General features: G+C 43.0%; 1 pseudogene across 1 annotated transcript; it reads left to right on the top strand.

The window, feature by feature from the left end:
* The first annotated feature begins 213 nt into the window (after positions 1 to 213).
* LOC307177394 (proteasome maturation protein-like) lies at positions 214 to 14,774 on the top strand (annotated as a pseudogene). The gene is made up of 2 exons: positions 214 to 229; positions 14,242 to 14,774. The product of its transcript is annotated as a proteasome maturation protein-like (transcript).
* The last annotated feature ends 803 nt before the right edge of the window (positions 14,775 to 15,577 follow it).

The raw sequence follows: 15,577 nt of genomic DNA, 5'->3' as shown, positions 1-15,577 counted from the left end.
CACTCTCATTCTTTCCAGATCAAAGTTCCCCCCAGGGAACAGCCCGGAACCTGACACTGGCCCGGGGTGGGGGGTTGGACCAGCTGGTGCTGTTGAGGAGGACACTGAGAGGCAGGGCATTTGTCCCCAGCTCCACAGACACCAGGTTAGCAGCCCAGGGAGGAGGCTGGAAACGCTTCCACACACCTACTCCAGCCCCAGCCCCACTCTCGGATGAAGGGCCGCACCGGTAGGTCGGGAACCCCTGGCTCTAGGCCCTTCTGTTCCAGAATCCCCAAGGACCCCAAGCCCCTCAGGGCCTCAGGGGCTCGGCTCCCTGTATTGCCACCCCTCCACACACATCGGTTCTGACTCACCCCCACCCCATCTCCCAGCAGCTCCCATCTCAGACACCCTCCAGGTGTCTGAAACATACGTTTCTCTGTCTCCCAGCATCTGCGTCTGTTTCTGTCTTTGCACCTTTCTGTCTAGACTCTCCGTATTTCTGTGTTTCTCTGTATTTTTTGTTCTCCCCTCAGTCCTTGCTCCTGTGTCTTTTTCCATCTCTCTGTTCCCTGGACATGAAGTGGAACTATGGAGTGGTGTGTTAGCCCTTCGGTCTGCAGTGAACAGATTTTTCCTGTTGCTGGGACTGGGCTGGGAGAGGATGGGAGAGAACAGAACCCAGTGCCCCTGCTGCAGCTAGGCCTCCCTGGTACCCTCAGCTGCTGTTGTCTGAGCCAGACCTAGGTCAGCCCCACGGCCACATGAGCAGACAGAGAAGAAGTGGGCAGAGCTGGTCTGGGGCGGGAGGCTGTGTCAGTGGGCCAGATCCCTGAGTCTGCCACTCCTCTGTCCCTCTTCCTCATTCCACGCCTAGTTGTGGAAAGTCATACCACAGCCAGAGTTTGACTTCCTAGCCCCCACTCCCATGTGCAAGCTGGTGTCACACACACACACAGCATAGGGGAGTGGCTCAGAGCATAGGACTCTGCATCTCAGTCATGGCTCACTCATCTTTGGACCTCAGTTTTCCTATCTGTAAAATGGGGATTATAAAAATAGTATCTGTGTTCTGGGATTGTTAAGAAGCATTCAATTCGTTCATGTCTGTAAGGCCCTTACAAACAAACGCCCTGTGTCTGGCACACAGTAAGTGCCCTATCTGTCTGTCTGTCTACCTATCTGTTACATAAAATTAATAAAATTAATAAATATGCATGCATGCTTCAAACTTGACTCTCAATAAAAATTACACGTTGCTTTCACCTTTATCCTGTTGCCCCAGGCTGAGCCAGACCCTGGTCACCAGCAGGTCCAAACAATCTTGATGCGAGTAGTTGTTAATTCAAGTACAGGAAAAACATATAGCTCTGGGTGTGTGCATTTCTACAGATCTGCTTGTGGAACCACATGTCATTAATAGCAGCTGTATGACATGTGGAGAAGTCGCCATTGCTTCTGGTTGAAGACGGTGGAAACCATCTCCTTCTGCTCCAGACACGTAGACGTGAGATTGTTAAAAATTAATGAGGGGGACGTGTCTGTAGACAAGAAACGGAGACTACTCCGTAAAAGAAAGAAGATAGGAGGCCGCAGGGAGAGAAGGGGCTGAAGCTGGCAGTCCCCAGGGGCTGGGAAGAGAGCAGGGCTGTAGGGTGTGGGCCACAGTGTAAATGCTAAGCCAGGCTGGGACCTAAGCCTGGCTCGTGTCAGGACCTGTGGTGCCAGTTGTGATGATAAACCAGAGCAGCTCTGTCCACACTTCAAGGTCGTGGCAAAAACCGAAGCCACATACCTGTGGTTGGGCCCTCAGCAGAGCCACTAGGCTTCAAGGGACTGTCCCAGAAATGTGTCATCCACATGAGGTTGGAGGCCCACAGTGGATACTTCTGAGAAAACCCTGGTCTGGAGCCCAGCCAGATACAGACCAAGCTGAGGCCACTAGCAGATGGCCTTGGGTTTTGCAGAACCTCCAGATAACCTCACAACCAAGAATCACAGAGCACTGAGGAAGCCAACACACTTGGCAAGTGGAAGAACTGATAGCTGAGAAAACAAAGTTTTAGAGCAATCTGAAAAGCCTTTAAAGTAGGTATCTTTAAGGTCCTCAAAGAAACCGCAACCACAAAACAACAAAAGGAGGTCGTGAAATAAGAGTAGGACAGATGACAGAATCCATTACAAACATGGGAAATTAAAATTACAGATAATAAAAAACTGAAAAGGTGAGCTGAATATCTTAACTGAATAGAGCTGGAGAGAGACATAATGAATTAGAAGTTTCGAGTTGAGGAAATCTCCAAGAACATATGACTAAGAGATCGAGAGGTGGAAAATATGAAAGAAAAAAATTAGACACGAGGAGAATAGAAACAGATGTATCCGGAACAGATATATAGAAAGAGTGATGGAGAGAATTGCTAAAGAGGTCATGGCTGAGGACTTTCCAGAAATGAAAAAAAAAATCCATAAATCCTTAGACTGGGAAAACTCTTAGCACATCCTAAGCACGGTGAACAAAAAACAAAAAAATCTATACTAGTTTCACATTTTAGTAAAACTTCAGAACATCAAGGATCAAGACAAAAAAATCCTAGTACCAGAAAACAAGGAATAAGAATATGACACCAGAGTCTTCATCAACAGTACTAGAAGCCAGAAGACGATAAAATATTTTCAAAGGAGTAAAGGACAACAAAGCTGTACCTAGAGTTGTGAACATGGCAATACTATTGTTTAAGAGTAATGGCAGATTAAGTACATTTTCAGACATCACTTAAATGGAAAAATGAACTTGGAAAGAAGCAGTGGGTTGGAATAAGAAAGAGTGAGAAGGGCTTCCCTGGTGGCGCAGTGGTTGAGAGTCCACCTGCCGATGCAGGGGACACGGGTTCGTGTCCCGGTCCGGGAGGATCCCACATGCCGCGGAGCGGCTGGGTCCGTGAGCCATGGCCACTGAGCCTGCGCGTCCGGAGCCTGTGCTCTGCGACGGGAGAGGCCACAACAGTGAGAGGGCCGCGGACCGCAAAAAAAAAAAAAAAAAAAAAAAAGAAAGAGTGAGCAAATAAATCAGTTAAATATATTGGCAAATCTAAATAACTATCATTAATGTTATTATGTTTAGTTCCTGGTCCTAAAATTTCAGATCACAAGAACATGGGAGCTGGAAGGGAAGAGTATGGAGAGCAGTCATGAGTATCATGTATCCCAAATGAACTTATTTACAAAACAGAAATAGACCCACAGACACAGAAAGCAAACTTATGGTTACCAAAGGGGAAAGGTGGGGGAGGGATAAATTAGGAGGTTGGGATTAACATATACATGCTACTATACATAAAACAGACAACCAACAAGGACCTACTATATAGCACAGGGAACCATACTCAATATTTTGTAATAACCTATAAGGGAAACTAATGTGAACATTTATATATATACACAACTGAATCATTTTGCTGTGCACCTGAAACTAACACAGCATTGTAAATAAACAATACTTCAGTTAAAAAAAAAAAAGATTTCCATGTATCAGATGCTGCTGGCGTCCTAACTCACATCCTCCCTGCCGCTCCTCTGATTTCAGCTAAAGCTGCAACCAACTCTTCCTGGGGGGCTCTGGATGACAGGCTCAGTTTTTGCTCCAGGGCTTCTGGAGTTAACGCCTCCAGAGGCGGCCCTCAACCTGGGGGCATGGGAGCTGACGGATAAATGCTTCTCCCGCTAGCTCTTCATGTGGACAATTTTGAGAGGCTTTCTACAGGCTCCTCAGAAGGTCCCCACTGGAACTGAGCCCAAATTGCCCACTGCAGAGACCTCAGTATCACACTCATAGTGGTGCTTTCTCCATCCCTCACTCTCCCGGTCTCTCTCTCCAGCTTCCTGCCGTGATTCCCAGATCAACCTTCTAACGCAAGAGTCCTTATCACAAGTTTTGCTTTCAGTAGGACTCTGAGCTAAGACACTAAGGTTCTTGTCTTCTTCAGAAGGATCATAGAGATGCAGATTGCTTTTTTACTGAGATAGTTTACAGCCATTAAGTAAATTTTGCAGATGTAAAGTCAGTGGTTTTTCATATATCCACAAAGGTGTGCAACCATGACCACTATCTAGTTCCAAAACATTTTCATCACTCCAAGCAGAAATTCTGTACCCGCTAGCAGCCATTCCCCAATTCCACCACTAACCTACTTTCTGTCTCTCTGGATTTGCCCATTCTGTATATTTCATATACATGGAATCATAGAACACGTGGTCTTACGTGACTGGCTTCTTCCATTTGGCATGTTTCCAAGGTCCAACCATGCAACATGCATTGTGGTCCTTCATTCCTTTTCATGGCTGAATGATATTCCATTGTATGCCAGAGCAAAATATGGAGGACAGGATGAAGCTGCAAGATAGTTTAATAATCAGGAAGTAGTAACACAAACATGTCATTTAGAAATACAGGAGTAAATATTTTACTTTATTTTTTACACCAAATTCAATCAAATTCATTAACAGACATTTAAAATGCGAAACTATCAAAATGATAGAGATCAACATAGAAAATCTACATGACCTTGGGTTTGGTCTGTAGATCATGAGTTTTGAGTTTTAATACACAACACAAAAAGCCAATCCACAAAAGAAAAAAGTAATATTGTGGACTTTATAAAATGAAAGATTTCTACTGTGTAGGAGTAAATATTTCAAAAATCAACTCCAGAGGAAATAAGAAAGTGATTGCCAAAAAAAAAACCCGTAACCCAACAAACATCTTTTTCTAAACAAACATTGAAGGAAATGACCTCATTCTTTATGTGCATGTATAACTAATGGAAATAAAAACTAAAATTAGAAAAAGAAAAGGGAAAAAAACATGGTAAATAGAAGATACAAAATAAGATGTCAAAGTAAGTCCAAATATACCCATCACAATGCATTTAAGTGACTTAAATTTACCTATTAAGAAAACGAAGCCTTTCAGAATGGATAAAATCCAATCATATTCCACTAACAAGAGCAAACTTGTTGCTAAAAAGCAACTATAATATGGAAATACTGACATAGGAAGGATGGACAAAAATATCCTTCCCAGGCAAGAACAAAAGAAAGAGGAAAGCTGTTGTGGCAATAGTGAGGTCAGACAACACAGAATTCAGAACAAAAGGCATTAAGATTAAGGTGGATATTTCATACTGATGAAATGAACAATCCGCTAACAGGATTCAGCAGTCATGAGTGCGTCAATCGTGTTCTTGTTTTACTGTGGTACAAAACACATAACAAAATTTACCACCTCGGGGCTTCCCTGGTGGCGCAGTGGTTGAGAGTCCGCCTACCGATGCAGGGGACACAGGTTCGTGCCCTGGTCCGGGAAGATCCCACATGCCGCGGAGCGGCTGGGCCCGTGAGCCACGGCCGCTGAGCCTGCGCGTCCGGAGCCTGTGCTCCGCAACGGGAGAGGCCACAACAGTGAGAGGCCCGCGTACCGCAAAAAAAAAAAAAATTACCACCTTAACCATTTCTAAGTGTACAGTTCAGTGGTGTTAAGGACATTCACATTGTCGTGCAATCACCACCACCATCCATCTTCAAACTCTTTCCTCTTGCAAAACCGAAACTCTGTACCCGTTAAACAATAAATCCCCATGTCCCCCTCCCTCTAGCCTCTGGAAACCACCATTCTATTTTCTGTCTCAGAACCTGATTGCTCTAAGTACCTTATGAAAGTGGAATCGTACAGTATTTGTCTTTTTGTGACTGACATATTTTACTTAGCATAATGTCCTCAAGTTTCATCCACATTCTGACAGTGTATGTCAGAATTTCCTTCCTTTTTAAGGCCAAATAATATTCCACTGTATGTACGTACCACATCTTGTTTATCCATCCTCCATCCATGGACATGGGCTGCTTCTGCCCCGTGGCTATTGTGAATAACGCTGCTATGAACGTGAGTGTGAACGCATGTGTCCATCAGTAGTCAACCAACGGTCACTTATTGAAACCTCACTGTCTTCTAGGTATGGCTCCAGGCGTGGGGAATACAGCAGTGAACAAGACAGCAGTCTGCCCTCCAGAGACTTATATTCTAGTGGAGGGACTCAATATGCAGACAAATGGTGCAGTCACGTGACAGCAGGTGCTGGTCAGTGCCATGAGGAAGATGAACCCTGTGGTCCATGAGCGACTGTAGTGAGCTGGGGGCTGTTTTATCCAGGAGGGTCTGAAAAGGCCTGTCCAAAGAAGGTGAAATTTGTGTTGAGACCTGAAAAGTAAGATGGTGGCTAACACCTGTATAGGAAAGAACATTCCAGGCAGAAGCAGCAGCAGGAGCAAAGAAGCCCGAGCCTGGATCCAGTCTGGAGCGTTAAAATGCTTTGAGGACGGTGAGGCTGGTGGACAGCAGAAAGATGGGCAGAGGCTTGAGGACGGAGAGGGAGGCAGTGGTGAGGGGGTGGGTCCATAGGAGGGATGGCCTTGAGGGCAGTGGTACAGGGGAGGGAGCTCTGGAAGGTGTCAAGTAAGGGGAGGACCTGGTCTCCTTTACTGCCACGTGGAAGGTGGATTTCAACAGGGCCAGCGTGAAGGTGGGGACTGCAGTGAGGCATGTACCTAACTCAGCCCTGAAGTGGGGAATGCCACAACTGGTAGCTCTACAGGGAGAAGTTGAGAAATCCATTAATCACAGCAGGCAGTTTTAACCTCTGGGTGAAAGAGAGTCTCTCAGCCCCGCCCGTGTTGCCCTGTAGCCCCCACTTTTTCCCCGGCCCCCGTCTTCATATCACCTCTCTCTTCTTCCCAGAGCCTCTAGCGCCTCCCAGCCCCTGAACGTCACTGACGGTTCTTCCAGGCCCTAGCATCCTTCCAGTGAGCCCCCAGCCTGCCTGGCCTCTCCCAGGCTCTCCCAATTCACCTCTTCCCTCCTACGCCCCCTATTACCCCTTTTGGAATCTCAGCTCCTCTCACCTCCTTAGTTCCTTCCATTCCCAGTCTCTCCCTAGCAACTCAAATCCCCAAATCACCCCCAGTTCTATTTCATAGCTCCCCTAGTCCTTGCCTAACCCTCCCAGACACTCAGTCTTTTTATACCGCCAGCCCTGAGCCCCACCAACTTCCTCCCATTTCCCAGAGTCCCTCCAGGACCCCCGCTCCCCGTTTGGTCCGTCTGCTTAGAGACTCATTTTCTAGTTCCTCATGTGGGACCAGAGCACCTTTATTTATTTTCCAGTATTTCCCACTTGCCAGAAGGGCCCTCACACTGAGACCCTTGGTTGGCCAGACACGAGTAAAACACAAACACGGTTTCAATGCCACCTCCAGCCACCCCCGGACCCAGTGAGGAGGAAAGGCAGGGTCGCCCAGGCTCCCTTTCATTTCCTACCCCAAGCAGGATGAGAGCATGCTGATCACAGGGTGGGGACAGGGCCCATCCTGGCAGCCAGGGAGCTCCAGGTCCAGCCAGCGGAGACTCCTAGCGGCTGCCACCACACAGACCCAGCCAGAGCATGGGGCCTGCTGCAGCAGGTGGCCACAGAGCGGGGGACCAGAGGGGTCTGTTTTTGGAAGGGCTGTGATTTATCAAGATGGCCAGCCCTGGTTGCCTCCCTTCCCATCTGTCCTATCACCACGCAATTCCTCCAAATTCCTCCCAGCTCCCCCATCCCTTCCCAGACCCCCAGTCCCTCAACCTCACCCATCCTCCCAGTCTCTCCAACCCTCCACAGGGCTTCCTAGTGTCTGTCCCACCCCCCCATTTCCCCTCCGGTCCCTGCCATTTCCCCCAGGGCCCCAGACCTCCACCTGGGTTAAGGCTAGGGGACTGGGATCCCCAGAGGACTGGGGCTAAGAACTGATGTGCTTGTGTGTGAGAGGAAACTACCCAAGGCAAGGGAAAGAACCATCATAGAGGAGTAGACCAAACATTTCTGGGGCTCACACAGGAGTAGGAATAGTCCCTGTTTCCACCAGTCAGAACGGAGAGGCCTCGTAATATACCAAGCATTGGGTAGAGTCTTCAGATGGGTCATGCATTTCAACAAAATGAAAAGGCAACCCATGGAACGGGAGAAAATATTTGCAAACCACATATCCAAAGGGGTTGATATCCAAAAAGGATAAGGAATGCATACAACGCAAGAGCAAAAAAAACCCAATTATAAAATGGGCAAAGGACCTGAATAGATATTTTTTCCAAAGAAGATATACAAATGGCCAATATGAAAAGATGACTGACATCACTAATTATCAGAGAAATGCAAGTCGAAACCACAATGAGATATCATTTCACACCTGTTAGGATGTTTATTATCAAAAAGACACGAGGGACTTCCCTGGTGGCGCAGTGGTTAAGAATCCGCCTGCCAATGCAGGGGACATGGGTTCGACCCCTGGTCCAGGAAGATCCCACATGCCACGGAGCAACTAAGCCCGTGCGCCGCAACTACTGAGCCTGCTCTCTAGAGCCCAAGAGCCACAACTACTGAAGCCCACGCGCCTAAAGCCCAGGCTCCACAAGAGAAGCCGCCACAATGAGAAGCCTGCGCACCGCAACAAAGAGTAGCCCCTGCTCGCCGCAACTAGAGAAAAGCCCAGCGCGCAGCAGCAAAGACCCAATGCAGCCATTAAAAAAAAAAAAAAAAAATGAGATAACCAATGTTGATGAGGATGTTGAGAAAAGTGAATTCTAGCACTCAGTTGGTGGGAATGTGAACTGGTACAGTCACTATGGAAAACAGTACAGGGGTTCCTCAAAAAATTAAAAATAGAACTACTATATGATCCAGCAATCTCACTTCTGGGAGATTCACATCCAAAGGAAATGAAAGCACTGTCTCTAAGAGATAACTGTACTCCCATGTTCGTTGTAGCATTATTCACGATAGCAAAGATATAGAAAGAACCTAGGTGTCTGCTGACAGATGAATGGATAAAGAAAATTACACACACACACACACATATGTGCGCGTACACACGCACACGATGGAATATTATTCAGTACCTCGAGGGGTGGGATAGGGAGGATGGGAGGGAGGCTCAAGAGGGAGGGGATATGGGGACATGTGTACGCATGTGGCTGATTCGCTTCGTTGTGCAACAGAAACTAACACAGTATGGTGAAGCAATGACACGCCAATAAAGATCTATTTAAAAAAAAGAAAGGAAGGAAATCCTGTCATTTGCAGATTCATGGATGAACCCGGAGGGCATTAAGCTAAGTGAAATAAGCCAGACAGAGAGAGACAAGTACTGCATAATATCACTTACACGTTAAAAAAAAAAAAACTCCAACTCATAGAAACAGAATACAGTGGTGGTTGCCAGGGGCTGGAGAGAGGGGGGGATGGGGAGAGGTTGGTAAAAGGGTACAAACTTTCAGTTGTAAGATGGATGAGTTCTGAGGATCTAATGCACAGCATGGTGACTACAGCCGATAACACACTATTGTATAGTTACTCTCTCAGCAGACCTTAAGCTTCCCCCCCACCCCCAACAAAGGTAACTATGTGCGGTGAAGGATGTGTTAATTCGCTTGACTGTGGGAATCCTGTCACAATGTCTATGTATATCAAATAATGTTGTACACTTTAAATATATTACAATTTAATTCGTCAACTATACGTCAGTAAAGCTGGTGGGGAGGGGAATAAGGATGATGCATTAGTAGTAGGGCTAATTAGTCCCAAAATAAAGGCTTCCTGCCATAACAAAGTATAAAAAGAAGCCTGAAAGGACAACCTGAGTCACAGGTGAGTTAACCGTATGCCAGAACAACACCCAGCACTCTTTAAAGGAAAACAATAAAACACAGCACGTAAGATTCAACAAGATAAAATCCACAATAGTCAGCACCCATTAGAAAATTACAAGACATATGTAACGAAACAGAAAATTCTGACCCGTACCTAGGAGAAAAACGAATAATAAGAAACAGACCCAGAGATGACAGAGATTATGGAATTAATAGATAAAGACTTTAAAACAGCTATTTTATTTTATTTATTTTTATTTTTTGAAACAGCTTTATGAGAGTATAATTGCTTTACAATGTATGTTAGTTTCTGCTAAAACAGCTATTTTAAATCTTAAAATATAATCAAGGAAAATCTGGCCATGATAGGGACAGAAATAAAAGATATCTAAAAGAGACCAGGGCTTCCCTGGTGGCGCGGTGGTTGAGAGTCCGCCTGCCGAGGCAGGGACATGGGTTCGTGCCCCGGTCCGTGAAGATCCCACATGCCGCGGAGCGGCTGGGCCCGTGAGCCATGGCTGCTGAGCCTGCGCGTCCGGAACCTGTTCTCTTGCAACGGGAGAGGCCACAACAGTGATGAGGCCCGCGTACCGCAAAAAAAAAAAAAAAAAAAAAAGAGACCAAAATGGAACTTCTAAAGCTTAAATACACAATATCCAAAATGAAATATACACTGGATGGGCTTAAGAGCAGATGAAATATTACAGAAGAGATCAGTTTCCTTGAAGAAATTGCACTACCCAAGATAAAGCACTACGAGAAAAGACACTGAAAAAGAAGTCAGCAGAGTCGTGGTGGGCTGTAGGACAATATCAAGCAATCTAACATACTCCAATTACAAACTGGAATCCCAGAAGAAGAGGAGAAAATGGGGGAACAGAACAAGTATTTGTTTGTTTGTTTATTTATTTGGCTGCGCCAGGTCTTAGTTGCAGCATGTGGGATCTTTTAGTTGTGGCAGGTGGGATCTTTAGTTGTGGTATGTGAATTCTTAGTTGCGGCATGTGGGATCTAGTTCCCTGACCAGGGATTGAACCCAGGCCCCCTGCATTGGGAGTGCGGAGTCTTAGCCACTGGACCACCAGGGAAGTCCCCAGAACAAATATTTGAAGAAATCGTGGCTTAAAATTTTCCAAATTAGATGAAGACTATAAACCCATAGATCCAAGAATCTCAATGAAACCCAAGCAAAGAAACAAAGAAAACCACACCAAGGCACATCGCAATCAGATTGCTAATACCAATGATAAAAAGAAAATCTTAAAAGCTGCCGAAAAGATTCGACTTCTAACCAAGATGGAATAATGAGGATTGGATTTACCCTCTTACTGAAACAATCTAAGAACAGACAAAATATATGAAATAACAATTTTCAAGACACTTGATTTCAGGCAACAAAGGACAGTGATCTCTGAAAGATGGGGAAAAATTAGGTGAACTCTACAGTTGCTCCAGTTCACGGATTTGGATGTACTATTGTAAGGTTCTTATGCTATACATGAGATGGTATAACATCACCGTAACCTATAACCCTGAAACCAACCAGTAACAGCAAGCTATAGCCAATAAACTAACAAAGGGGATAAAATGGAATCATAAGAAATATTTGATTGATCCAAAGAAGTCACAAAAGGACGATAAATGGGAAAAAGTAAAGTGTGAAATAAGAAGAAAATAATATAACAAGCAGAATTTAAGTAGAAAACATAACAACAATAAAGTCAGTTATGTCAGAAATGAATTCAAAAGCTGATTCTTTGAATTATCTATAAAATGGGGTGCAGGTGGGGGAATATAGGCAGATTGATCAGGAAAAAGGAAAAGGAGGGAAGACACAAATTATCAGGAATGAAAAGAGGACATTTCTACAGATCCTACAGACATCAAAAGGATAATAAGGGAATATTATGAAATACTTCATGCCAATAAACTTGTATAAATTGTATACCTTCTTTGAAAGACACATGCTATCAAAGTTCACTCAAAAAGAATAGCTAACCTTTCCAAAAAAAAAACAGAAACAAAAAACTCAAGGCACAAATGACTTCACAGATGAATTCTACCAAACAGTTAAGAAAGAAATACTAAAAATTGTGCACAGACTCTTCCAGAAATCTGTAGAGAAGGAAATACTTCCCAACTCACTCTATGAGGCCAGCTCCTGGCCTGGTTTTTCCTGATACCAAAACCAGCTAAGAACATTACAACAAAACTACAGAACAATATCCCTTATGCACATAGATACAAAATCCTTAACAGGATTTTAGCAAATCAAATTCAGTAATATATAACAAAATAAGGCATCATGACCATAAGGGGTTTATCCCAGGAGTGCAAGCTTGGTTTAACATTTGAAAATTAATCAATATAATCCAAATTAACAGTGCAAATAAGAACTACAGGATACTCTCAAAAGACGCAGAAAGAACATTTGACAATATGCAACATGCACTAATGATTTAGGGGGAAAAAAAACCACCTCAGCAAACTAGGAACAGAAAGGAACTTCCTCAGCCTTACAGAGGACAGTCAAGATAAGCCTACAACTAACATTATACTTAATATAAAAGGCTGAATGCTTTTCCCCTAAGATTAGGGGAGAAAAAAATCAGGATATCCGATTTTTTTCCTCCCGCAATTTCAGATATCTGTCTCACCTCTTCTATTCAAAACTGTACTGGAAGTCCTAGCCAGTGCAATAAGGCAAGGGAAAGAAAAGGCATACAGATTGGATAAGAAGAAGTAAAAGTCTTTGTTCACAAAACATGATTGTCCAGGTAGAAAATCTTAAGCAATCTACCAAAATACTACTGTAACAACTAAATGAATTTAGCAAGGTCTCAGGATCAAAGGATCAAGGTTAATATACAAAACGCAACTGTATTTCTTTATATTAGTGAGACATTAGTGGGACATTGAATTTTTAAAATATCATTTATATAGTATTTACAATAGCAGACAATGCAATACCCTACACAATAGAGGAAAACTCAAAACACTTAAGAATATATTTAACAAAATATATACCAAACATAGAAAATTACAAAATATTGCTGAGATAAATTAAAGAAGTTCTAAATAAACAGAGAGATATACCAAGTTGATGAATCATAAGACAGTATTATTGTTGATTCACCCCAAATGGATCTGTAGAGTATAACTATCCCAGTCAAAATTCCTGCATGCTTTCTTTCTTGAAAATTGATGAGATAATTCTAAAATTTAGCCAAAAAATGTTTTAAAAAGAAGAAATATATTAGAGGACTCAAACTACCCAATTTTGAGAGCTACCGTTATCAAGATAGCTCAGTATAAGGGTACAGAGACATCAATGGCACAGAATAGAAAGTCCATAAGTAGGCTCACACACACAGAGTCAAGGCTGGGACATGGGACCTGGGACCCTTTACTGGAGTGCTTGCACTTGCAGCTGGACAAATCTCACCTCCTCTCCTGGAGCAACCGAATACAAAGCAACTATAAGGGACTAAAAATAAGTTCATGCATGTGCAGTTGGGGCGAATTATGAACAATAAGATACAAAGAGGCCACAAACCAACTGCCACTTCTGAGGTGCTGGGAGAAAAGCAGGGTACTACGCATGATCCCTGCATACAGCACCACAAAGGGGTTGGTGGACCACCTAAGCTACACCTCCTGCCCAACCCATGGACCCACCCCTATTGTTATCCAATTTAAGGAGCCAGCTCGCGGCTCCTCCAGGAGTAAGCAAGGGCATCTGTTGCTTGTTTTCGCTCCCTCCTGATGAAGCCTGAATTTCTCATCTGGCCTCTTTTCAATTTCTATTGATTAAAGAGTCCAAGGACCCGAGTCCGAGTCCGTAGCAAATTGATTTTCAACAAAGGCTGGAAAGTGTGAAAGGGATTGTCTTTGCTACAAATGGTGCTGGAATAACTGGATACCTATATGCAAAAATAAAATGAACCTTGATCTGTACCTCACACCATACCCCCAAATTAATTCAAAACTAATCATAGACCTAATTATAAGAGCTAAGACTATAACACTTCTAGAAAAAAACATAGGACAAAAATCTTTGTGATCCTTTTTTTTTTTTTTTGGCCGTGCTGCATGGCTTGCAGGATCTCAGTTCCCCAACCAGGGATTGAACCTGGAACACAGCAGTGAAAGCCTGGAATCCTAACCACCAGGCCACCCCCTTGGCAAGTACTACTTAGATAGGAAACAAAAGCAAAATGATAAATAGAACTTTATCAAAAATAAAAAATTCTGATCTTCAAAAGATATCATTAAGAAAAATGAAAAGGCAAGCCATATTTGCAAAATACATTTATCCAGTAAAGTACCTGTATCTAGAATGTACAAGGAATTCTTAAAACTCAATAAAAACAGCTTACTTTTTTTAATGGGCAAAAGATGTGAATAGACACTTCACCAAAGAAGATATATGAATGGAAAATAAGCAAATAAAATGATGTTCAGCATTATTAGACCTTAGGGAAATGCAAATTAAAACCACATGAAATGGAAGTGAGCAGCAGGGCCGGCTGACAGTAATGGTGCTGAGAGGCTGTGTGCAGGGTGACTTGGGCTTGGATCTCAGCTAAAGGACAGTATTCCAGTTACTGAACTTTCAGCAAGTGGACATTTTGAAAGCCATGATCTTCTGTGAAAAGGTTTTTTTCTTGTGTGAAAAATGAACGTTTTCCCAGTCATCCTCTTAAACTGTCAGAAATAAAATTTCCAGCTCAACCAAGCCAAAATGAATTTTTCTACACTGAGAAACTCTGGGGTCTATTTGCTCCACTAAATTTACAAATGGAATGCAAAGCAATGCAGCATCTTCCATTTCTTCCAAGCTCAAACCTTTCACTGGATATTTGAGGAATAATGACGAGCCTATTGGATTTGAAGATATTTTTAATGACACATCACAAAGTGAACTAATGGGAGAACCACACTTGGTGGAATATAAACTCAATTTCCTGTAACGCAGTGTGCTATTCATGAAAACAGAGGGACTTCTTCTTGTTTATAGTCATCTATTTACTATAATTTGGTGTACACAACATTAAAAGTACTGACACATTAGAAAAAAAAAAACCAACAAACCCACATACACATACCCTAGAGTGGCTAAAATTTTTTAAAACTGACGATACTAAGTGTTGTCAAGAATATAGAGCAACTGGAGCTTTCATCCATTGCTGGTGGGAATGCAAAATGGTGCAGTCACTCTGGAAAGTAATTTGGTAGTTTTTTTGTTTTTTTTTTAAATCAAGTTAACCATACACTTACCATATGAACCAGAAATCCCACTCTTAGATATTTACTTAAGAGGAATAAAAATATGTATTCACACAAAGACTTGTACACAAATGTTTATAGTAGCTATATTCGTAACGATAAAAATTTGGAAACAACTCCATCAATGGGTGAATAAACAAATTGTAGTATATAGATACAATGAACACTACTCAGCAAAAAAATCTAGTAATACATGCAACAATATGAATGTTTCTCAACATTAATGTTAAGAGAAAGAAACCAAATTTGAGTGATTATTTGTTGTATGATTCCATTTATAATCTGTAGATCCTCAAAACATGATTCCTTTGGTGAAGGCAAATGTATAAGGATAGAAATCAGATTGGTGGTTGCTAAAGGCCAGAGGTGAGAGGTGAGGCAAAGGGCACAATGAACCTTTTTAGTCGAGGGAAATGTTCTTTATGCTGATTGTGGTGTTGGTCAACGGTGGTATATAGTTAAAATTGGTGAATTTTACTTTAAGTAAATTATACCTCAATTCATCTGATTTTTAAAATAGAATGCATGACAGACTTGCTGGCTACCACTGGTTTTTGTTTGTTTGTT

Source organism: Stenella coeruleoalba (assembly GCF_951394435.1).
Source record: "Stenella coeruleoalba genome assembly, chromosome: 19".
Lineage (NCBI taxonomy): Eukaryota > Metazoa > Chordata > Mammalia > Artiodactyla > Delphinidae > Stenella > Stenella coeruleoalba.
Note: the sequence above shows the minus strand (reverse complement) of the source record. Positions and strands in the feature narration are given on the sequence as shown.